The 10989-nt window shown below is 43.6% G+C and overlaps 1 protein-coding gene across 1 annotated transcript in view; it reads left to right on the plus strand.

Moving 5' to 3' along the window:
* LOC111268216 (uncharacterized) overlaps positions 1–10989 on the plus strand; it is a 48137-nt gene that overhangs the window by 28347 nt on the left and 8801 nt on the right. The window lies entirely within an intron of this gene.

The raw sequence follows: 10989 nt of genomic DNA on the forward strand, positions 1-10989 counted from the left end.
TTTATCGTACGGTTCCATATTCGTTTTTGTACAGGATATAATATATATGGAGGGAGAGAGTGAAAGCGAGCGAAAGGGATGCGAATTTTCGAAACTAACGTAAGAACATTTTCATTTCATTGAAAAACCAATTCGCAGAACGGACAATGTCTCACAATAAGCGAGATAGCAAATCCAGTCATGTTTGTCGTTTATAGCTGCTTTGATTCTATGAAGAGAAGGATATTAAGGACAACCATAACAGAACATCACAGCTCTTCCCCTAAACCCTAAAGTACATCGAAATTTCTAGCGCTAATTAAATGATAACATATTTGATAACTATAGATTCACACACAGATGCTTTACTCTTTTGACTTAGTACTAATCATGGTTTTGATAAACGAAGGACATGCGGATTGCAAAACGATAGATATATATATATATATAAAAGTGATATAATTTTAATATCTGAATAAGTAACTGATTAGCTACTTTTGTATCTACGACTGTATCGAGGTAACGGCATCGCTTGTCATTCTTGAATCCTGCTTTGACCTTAAAAAAGACTATTCACCACCCCTAATTCTATCGAAACAAAATAGTGTGTAGTTTGTATTGATTCTATGATGCACCGAACGTAATCTATTTATACAACCCTGCACGCGTAGATATTCCATATATATATATATATATATATATATATTGCAGATTTACGTTGTTCGGTCCAGTGAGTTGTTAGGACCAATTAACCAATTATGACTTGATTGAGACCGGGACTGCAAATAGGTTAGTAATAATAATGTTATTCAACGTAGGAAGCTGTCGATATTACCAGTAGTTGAGTTAATTTCTAACAAACGTATGCCCTTTCTACTTCTGATAGAGTCCTTAATAGTTCCTTTTTTTGTAACTGGTTATCCGCAATAATCATCCGAGAAATTTCTCTGGGATTTGCAACGTCCGGAATCCAGGCAGAAAAAAACCGCAAAGTTTCGTTCATATATGAGCAATTTGTTTTGGATGCTAACTAACTAAGGTTAGACAAGCGATACTGTGACTGGTTCAGGGAATCGTCACAAGATAGCTCGGCTAAACTCGTTTCTTTGATGAAACCTATCTAATCTTATCAATTGGCAAATGTCCAAGAGATTCACCGATCTGAGTAATGAATGAATGTATGTATGGTGTTATTTGAAGTACGGACAAACAGTTTTGGTAAAACCTATTAACATTGCGATTGTTCTTCCTTCATATCGTAGCAATGCTATCGACTGCTACTGATCACTTACTTAGTCATTTTAAGCGTCTGATAACCTCTTATGGAGGTGCCGTTTCCCCTGTTTCCATCGAAGTAATTCTCCATTAAGAATTAGAATAGTTATTTGCACTATCATTGTTGCGTATGCAAGGAGATTATTGTTATTATTACGATGTTTGCCTGTTTGCCTATCCAGGCGAGGGCAATGACGATGGCTGCGGCAGCGGCCGGAATGTACAGCTAATGATATGTATGCGCCACCGCGGTTGCCAAGCCTTTTGGCTAGTGGTCCAACACGTGATTCTTACTGTCCCCGTTGTCGCTTTGTGGCCCTTCGTTCTTTCCTGGTTCAACGTGGCGGTCCTGTGGGGCCGTCTGATCCTGTCTGTCCACCAGCTTCTAGACCGTAGACGAGCTCATTGCTTCCGTTGATACCAACAACGTTGGGCGGCGAAAACGTAAACGAGGCTGTGTGGCCGCCACCCTGGCCTGCTGCTACTGCGTCTATCTCTATATAGGGAATCCAATAAAGTTATACTTCCATATAAGCTAGCATAGGGGTAGAAGCGGTGCAGCCGAGTATGGCAGCGGTGAAGCTCGCGAATTCTTGTGATACCACAATGTCTGTTGCTATCGGCACAAGCTGGCAGCGAACCGAGAGCAGACGGACCAACGCGTAAAAACAAGTACCAGCCCTGCACAGGGGCTGCCGCGAGCGAACGCCTTAGAAGCCATATACGTACACGCACACGCACCCACTATAAAGATTTCATTCACTCACGAGTGCCCAAATGGGGAAGACATCCTGACAGCAACAGTATTTGAGGTCGATAGCGGCTTCTTCTGTTAGCTCTTTGTCCCCCCGGTCCCCCCAGAGGCCAGTTGCTTTCATCGTGCTAACGTTGCCTTTGTCCACAGGCAACATCAGGTGGATGGACATCGGCATCTGTGTTTCTTTGTATCAGCGACGAGTCAGTTAATGTTTTGTTGTGTTAGTCCGCGTAGGATGAGCGAGTGCGCGCGGTTCCATTCGACCTTTGCTGAACTATAAAAGCTCATCTACTAGAATAGGCTAGTACACGAGATAAAGAGACGAGCATGATGATGATTTTTTATTACCCTACAGAATCTGGATAGAACGAACCGGCTGTTATTGTAGCTAATGCGGATCACGTATAAGGCAGACAGTATATTATATTGTAATGAGTAAAGTTTTAGTTAAAAGTTCTATGCAAAGATTGAAGCCATTTCTGCTCTTTCCTAGAAGATCACATCTGGGAATCGGCGAACAGATTGCGTTCTAATAATCAATTCGGTTCGTATTATACTATAGATCAGTGGGGGCTGTTTGATCGTTAATGACCCAGTTGACATCCAAAAGGAATACAATATCCCCACCAGATCCTCGACTCTACTATGCTACATCTGAGAATGTCCTTCCTCACCGTGATGTTGGCGCGTTGCCACGTGCCTTTGGAAAGAGTGAAGCTTCGTTGATCGAAGTTTCAATTGCTGTGCGGATGAAACACGATTATAATCAGCAAAGATCAATAATGAGTATCAGTCATTTTCGAATTTTACTGCTAGATACGCATCGCCTGTCACTAACTGTGGCGCACGTATGTCTAACTGCCCTATCTTACGACAGTCTCAACACCTTAAACATGGGTCGCGTGTTTGTATATAACTTGGCATGTTTGTATACAGGCAAATATGGACAGTGGGTAGGTCACTCTCCTTAACCAACAGAAAAAAAAAGGCTAATATGAGCCTACCTATTGAAACGGGGGTGGTTTAGATGTCATTGCTGTAGCCGAGACGATAACTGCAAAAGACAGTAACAGCAATGTCGTTGCCGCCGCTGCTGCTATTATTATTGTGACTGGCCATGGTCCTGCTACTTGCGGGTCGTGGTCAGGTAGAATTTTTCTACTGGAGCACCAAAATCGGCAAAAGCAGCAGCGAAGGAAGCAGGCGAAGGGGGCGACAGCAGCTGAGCGAACCACTGCGTTTATGCCGCCGTTGTTTCGAGCCTCGTTCGTCCCTTCGCGACATAGTTGGTATCGTCCGAAGAGTGGAGCGCCGAGAAGAGAACGACCAAACAGCCGAGTGGGTGAGTGAGTGAGTCGCGCGAGGGTCTGAAGGGCCGCAACAGCGGCGGCGGCGGCAGACGAGCTAGCGAGTGAGTCAGTGAGCGAGCGAGCGAGCGAGCGAGTGAGTGAGTGAGTGAGTGAGTGAGTGAGTGAGTGAGGGAGTGAGTGAGCGAGCGACTCGACCGGCGACGGCTCACTAAAGACAGCGGCAGCAGAGGCGCGGACGATACCACTTGGCCGGTCGGGGGACGACTGCTGTTTGGTAGCGGCCAGCGCAGTCGGTTGCCATATGAACCGCCAGGCGGCAGCCATTGCAGCAGCAGCAGCAGCAGCAGTAGCGAACGGCCAGGCGGAGCGCGTAACAGAACTGTGGTACCGCCAATATCACAGCAGCAGCCCCTTTACACAAAGCCGCAATTGCTGTTGCTCACCACTGACGGTCGTCTAGAACTATCGTTGTTACTGCAGACGGCGACTATCGTGATGACGACGGTGATAGAAGCTGTAACAGCAGCAGTAGTGACGTTAAGTTGAACTAAGAACGGTGGCGGTGGCGACACCGATAATATCGAACAAACAAAGAGAGCAACGAAAAGGCCAACCCGCGCTGCACACAACCCTTATGGCTGCCGAAACTGAGGTTGAACGCCGAGGCTAACTAGCCAGGATTTAGAAAAGACGTTGAGGGAGAGCGATATGAACAAGTCACACAACTGCTAGTAGTAGCGATAGCAGCGGCAATGCCTCGTGAATGACGGCGTTTGCCGCAGCGGTGGTGACCGTATCGAGATAGCGACGGTGTACCGAAGACAGCAGAAACTGACACTGCGGCATGACAGTTATATCAGCTGAGGATGTCTGAACAGCCCATGGCCATGCTTTCTTTGCTCGTCCTCAGAGCTGTCCTCGACTACCTTGAAGCTGCTTACAACAACCCCCTTCTACGTATACTGCTTTCATTTCTTTTCTGTTTCTTCATTCTATCGTCCCTCTTCGAGTGCCGTCGATATGCCTACTTTTGGTACTGCTGCGACGGCCCCTCTAACGGCCCCGGTTCCCGTCCTGCCACGTTCTTTGCTCTGGGCGAAACCCGCACTAGAGGAAGAAGATCGAGAAGCAGCAGCAGCAGCAGCAGCGGAAAAAATCGGCTCGGTCGGCAACCGATGGAACAAATACGGGGTGGGGAGGAGCATAAAAAAGACCCTGCTCTGCCATACGAACCAACAGAGAGGCTATGAAAGCCATATACAATACTATATGTATCCAATACGATCTAGCATATAATGTAAAGAGTTGGAGAATAGCAGAACAACCATTCAAAAGAGAAATTGAGTCGGAACGATGTCCAATATAAATAATAAAGACAAGGAATAGTGCATAAAGCATACGGATCATCTGCAATGTACGTAGCACGCAAGTGCATGCGCTATGCGAACGTGCGCATAGACACGCTCTTACAGACCCACCTAAATACAAGTATGAAAAATTCAAAAAAATATGCCTCTACCAATGACTTCTTATATATTCTAGAGACAAAAATTTTAGCTGGATAAAGTTCTAGGTTTAAGCTTGTTCTGCGTAGCGGAAAGGTAGCAAGTGAATCAGCGACTGAATAATAGGGCAAATTTTATCGATCAGGACAATGAACCGATCGTATTTCTTCATTCAGGCAAATCGTGGCTTGGACTAATTATTCCCGTTAGCCTATTTAATAGAAAGGCGTATTTTTGCCTAGGCTTGCCAAATAAACCAGCATACAAAATGAGAAAATATTCAAAGCTGTGACAACGTTCCTTGCCTAAACTCGAGCACTGTTTTTTGCAAAATGGAGTAATGCGTCAGCCATTCCTACTTGCCGAGGAGTATTTTTCTCCTACTCTTGTTAACGATTTAAAACTGAATGTTCTAGAGGGATTCTTACAGCTTGTTAAGGGACGATAATTTTTGCACGCTTAAAAGAGGTCAGTATACAATGTCTAACTAAAGTTTATGTGGACCGATCATGAAGCTGCAAGGCTAAAATATTTGATTAATCAGAGCAGAAGATTTTTTCGTCTGGCAACCCCCGATCTGTGGCACCGTGAACCAGGCGGTGGAACGAAAGATTTGTATTGGCAGCAGACGAACGCTACCCATCGTATACGGAACAAGGCCATCATGGAAGGCGCTTTATGTCACTAGTCTATCCGCACGAATTCTTTTTTGAAGTGTGACGCCGTAGCACCGTACAAAACACACCTAAATGTTCTCGGGAGTACTACGAAATGAATGGTGGGGTGGTGGAGGACCCCAGTAAAAGGTGTGTGTGTGTGTGTGACCGCAAGAGCGGGGGATCGTTCGTGCCGCAATGTCAGTAGCTCTAGGTCGGATCGTTTGCTAGCAGATCAATTTAGAAACTAGCATAGCGAACAAGTGCAATTAACGCTAATGTCCTCATCTCCAGAACTTTTTTTCGCTCTAGTATAACAAGAGGTTAGGTCGATTTGGCGAATAGACGATGAACTGAGAACGTGTAGTTTGTGCATTGGTGATCATCGGGAACGTGTACCACCTACTTTTTATCATATCCTATATGATAAAAAGTAGTGGCGCACGATTCTTCTACAATGACGATGCGGTAAACGGCTAATGAAGGGCGATTTGCTCCGAGATCGAAGCAACGCTGAACTTCCTCGATGCTGGCAACCGCATTAACAGACGCAGCTACCGCTATGTGGGCTGGGCTGAATGCAGCAAGATGACTGAATGAATGAATGAATGAATTGTTACTGTGCTAGCGGACTGTTTTGTTTAGTCTAGGGAGCTATGGCGAACTTTTGTTCTGCCCATGACCGTCAAGAGAGGAAAACTTCTACGTGGTGTGAACAATAGTCAAGCTTATTCGATAGGGTTCCGAAGAGACGAATGGCATTGCAGCAAGTTACACACGCGTATCGACCGTTGATCAACTTACGAGTATTTCAATCGAATCTCAGGTAAATAACACGACTCGTTTAATATAGAAGAGTGAAATTAGTCAAGAGCCATTTGCCTGATACGATACTCGTCGACCCCGTTGTTACCATAGGACAAAGACGTAGATAGGTGTAACGTGCAGTGCATACGAGTGACATATCACAGTCTGAAACGCATTCGAGACAATGATGACCGTGACTCAAGCCGTTGCAGAATGATGCATGCACATAAACAGTTGTACGTAGTGTTTAGCTTTGCCGACGGAATCCGTCCAATATGAGCCCGCTGACACAGGTTTGCGACAACTCTAGCTATATAACATTGTACATTATCGAACAGAAGCGGCAACAGATGTACATACGAGCAATTTCCCCTATCGCCGGATCAATAACCTGTGACGTCACGAATATGACATATCAAACAATTCTGCTACACTGACGCAGCGGTAGAAAACGGAAATTCGTAGCTTTTTTTTCTTCTATATATGTCTAAAGGCTTGACGAAATCTAGGATAGTTCAGATTGTGGTGTCAATCGATTATATATGTTTATGCAGAAGACACTAGAACACTGGATATATATTTTTTAAACGAGTACTCCCTAAGCGGCAAAATGTTTGACGGACACGACGCAGCAACGAAGTAGATTCACGAAAACAGGCTTTTCGAATAACTTTGCAAATGATAACAAGTTATGTCCGATAAAGGGTAATGATAATTTAAGCCAACTGACCTCTAAGGTCGTCATCGTATTCGATGGCCACTGCAAGGACCAACTGCTACGCAGAGAAAATGATGTCCTAGTTTCGAGTTGATTGACCCTAAATGCTATATATGCGAGAGTACCGTTCGGAGTCTCGCGACCTGTTATTAACGAGCAAAATTAGGAATCGTCTTTCATTTATATATATGTATGTAGAGGTTGGCAAACTCTAAGATACTTCATTATCACGAAGTTAACGTTGGTCGCCAAATGAGCGTAGCTACGGCATTCTAAGACGCCTTCGGTAAAGTCGTTGCCGCACGCGGTTCCCTTGAACCAAATCTATTGTTAGATTAACAACGATCCATTACAATTTGCCATTGTTAAATAAGGAAGAAAAGAAGGGAAGATGTTTTCTTTCTTCATTTCACCTGGAACACTCAGAATGGCAAGTTGAATCAAATTACATTCATCCACCTTTGTTGTTGCCAACTTGATATATACAAGCCATCAGGCACATCACAATGCAAAGGACGACAGATTCATCGCCTGGCAACATGGGCTCATGAACAAAAAGAACGAGGTTTTCGGCGTTCTTGCTTTTGTTAGCACATTTATTGGACTCATGACATTTTCTGACGCTCCAACATCGCTGTGTACGGGACAGCCTTTTCCCTATGAGCACCATTGTTTTTGGTTGTGGTAAGCTGGGAAAAATCGATCCTTTTGCTACTTGATCTCACAGCGTGCTTATGAGGCGACCAGGATGCGTGTTTGTCAATCTCAGTTTATATTAAATCGCAAATTAGCTTCGACCGATCGTCAACAGTTTGCGTGGCTGTATAGAGCTATAGGCGATTTCCGATATCGGAGTCAAGGGGAGACTATCTGACTTCGTCATTGGAACCGTTTCATATAAGACTAGGAAAGGACACATGACAATGTGTATGTGGCCTACTGGTGGCCAGGGTGTATGTCAGCTGTCGACAGCTGCTTCTCCTTAGCCTGATGTCCAACGAAAGGTTGTAACGTGTATCTGTGAATATCGAGTGCTTGTTCTACTCGTAGGCGTATTGATTGCACGTGCAGTCGTCGTCCATTTAGAATAGCAGCGACATGGGCGACCGGCGTGCGCGTATCGTGCCCCAAACGCATTCGGCTGGCAGAGATGTCAGAGGACAGCGACGTGTTGGTGTGAGAAGTTTTTCGTTGAAAAAAGCGACTGCTTACTGGACGGCAATGGTTTAACTGGCATTGTGTTTGATTGCCGTGCACAAGGGCAGCGCTATAGTCGCCTGGGTTAAGCCGCCACTTTGCCAAGATGTGTTCATCGAAATTATATTTTACTGAGAACTTGGTGAACTTTTGTGCCACTTTTAATTTCCGTGTATGATTATATTGTGATGATAAAAACTGCTTTGTGCCCATAATGGGTAAACATGAGATATCTGGCAAAGGACGGGCAATTAGCACGGGACGTTTGCAATCGACTGATTATAGCAAAAGGTGAGGTTGCTTAGTACAAGCAACTGTGAGACGTATTCCATTTAGTTAAGCCCCCTCTTTTGCCAGCAACGAACTAACGGGTAGATGAATAAACTCAAGGACTATTTTTATTGCACGTGCTTGACCATTCTAATTCATTTGCACGACCCGAAATTACGAACGCTCAGATTCGATGGGATTATTTAAATTATCTATTTGATTGAATATTTGCGAGGATAACTTTAATTCAATAGCAGTAATCCCTTTACAAGCCCGGTTCGGATTTGACTGGGGTAGAGTATTACCTATAGCGCGTGTGCATGTCTAGCCTCAAAACTCCTCCGACGTAGTCGGATGACGTACAGCTATTTTGTAGAAAATCTATTTTGGCAAATAATGGTGATTTCAATTATTTCAGAATATATTATTACCACTTCCAAGGGCATATCAGTAGATGGTATTTGAGGACTGTACTGAAAAAAAGGATAGGGCCAAAAAAATAACGCGTTCGTAAGGTAAGATAGGCTTTGCGGGGTACGGAATTGTGTGAATATATAATGAAAGCAACTTGATCATTGTACTTAAGTTGGCTAAGTTTGAGACTGTTCCGCAGAAGCAAGTGCGTGTACAGCCGACTAAGAAGCAACAATGTCTTCCAGTTAGTCACGCAGATGTATATTATAGTTTTTTTTCGTAGTAATAGTCTAGTAGTGCAAAGGACATACGAAGGACGTGCTAAAATTGATCTATTGATACAATATAAGTATCGCGAAGAGACGAACCAGCGTATTTCCTGCTGAATTCATAACATACATGTATTAGGAAAACATACGGTCTTTGCTAAATGGAGGATAGTTTTAAACAGTCGGTGTTTGTCTCCCGCTATTTATTACATGAGTCGCTTTCTGCTAATGAAAACTTTCGCTTTGAGAGGACATGATATATCATGTCGGACGTAGCTAACTGTATGTTAGAATAATGGCAATGGATCAGATACTTTGTGCGAGTTTTGGATTTTTATTAAGTTAAAATAGCTTGTTGTCAACGCGGCCGTTCGAAACACACGGCGGGACGAGAAGGTGCAAGCGGGCATTTGTTTGGAACACTCCATTCGATGTACGAATCGCCTCATTAAACATTTCGATGTTTTTCCGAAGTCTTTGTTTAGGTGCGAGTCGTGAATAAAGGTGCTCTTGATTCTTGAAATATGATGAGTCTTTGTTTTTTCAAAATTCGATGAAAACAGATAATGCCTTGACGTCTGTCGAGGGTCAGGCCTAGTCGGTCACTGTATTTTCTTTTCGCTCCTTTGCTTTAATTTTTTTAAGAATAATGAAGCTGGACAGAGAAAGAAGAGCAATTATCGAAGTTGTAGTTTACCGTTGCACGATATTGCTTAGGATCTATTCTAGTGTTACACGAAAATGTTCGACGCATGCGTCCTAGAAAATAATCAAGGTCACACGTGCGCGGCGAGAACAACATAATAGATGTCAACAGATCATTCTATTGAAATCTGCGAAGACCGCAGTAACATTCAACTCCCGGTGACGAGAACGGACCCTAAAGAATGAATTAGGCACGAGCGTGCACTGGGGGCGACCGGGTAGAAGAAAGAGATGGTATTTATTGAGCCAACCCCGAAACTGGAACGTACAATCAACGTAACTAAACGTCGTTGAAATTGTAACTTACAGCGAGCTCGTACATGTGCGATTCCTCTGCTATGGCGGCAGAGAATCGGTCAGCGCGTGAAAATAGCCTAGAAGTGAAACAAAACGGTTTGACCTCAGACATGTTTTCTCGACAGCTGTTACATTTAGACGATTCCATATACCGAGCAGTCACGTACCGAATATGTGTCGTAAGCTTATCATACACATGACACATAGGCGATAATAATACACGACTGTCGTCAAGTTGAATTTATTCAGCCCGAACTAGTTTACGGCCGTTATACCAACCTATTCTAGCCTGAATAAATTTCTGTTCCCGCTATATACAGCTCAACAGATCATCGTTCAGTTACAGACCAATGGTTTGTTTTGCTACCACGTTTTTATAGCTTTATAGTTGCAGTTTGTCCGAGATTTTGCATCAATTGCTGAAATTATTATGTTACAGTAATCCTATTTTTTTGCCTAAATTTTTTTTATCCTAAATAAAATTTACTCGTTGCTATTATTGTGCTCTACGTATCGAGTTCTCTCATTGCAATGTTCCAACTGTCCTGCTGCCTGGTTTCAGTTGAAGCCGGTTCTGATCCATATGCGACAAACATTCGCGTACGTAAAAAATTAACTGAGGTATACCATACTGATTTGCCGACATCTGGCGTTCTCTAAAATATAACCTTGTGCCCATTTTGCAGAGCCTCGAAGAACAATTTTCCGGAAAAGATACACCCACACTAAGGTAACAATGAGGCTACAAAAAGCAGCTTTGCTGATAGCAGGCTTAAAATACAGTGGAGGATGTAATTAAAGATACATATATATATATATATAAAGATATA

Source organism: Varroa jacobsoni, unplaced genomic scaffold (assembly GCF_002532875.2).
Source record: "Varroa jacobsoni isolate VJ856 unplaced genomic scaffold, vjacob_1.0 scaffold_1265, whole genome shotgun sequence".
Taxonomy (NCBI): domain Eukaryota; kingdom Metazoa; phylum Arthropoda; class Arachnida; order Mesostigmata; family Varroidae; genus Varroa; species Varroa jacobsoni.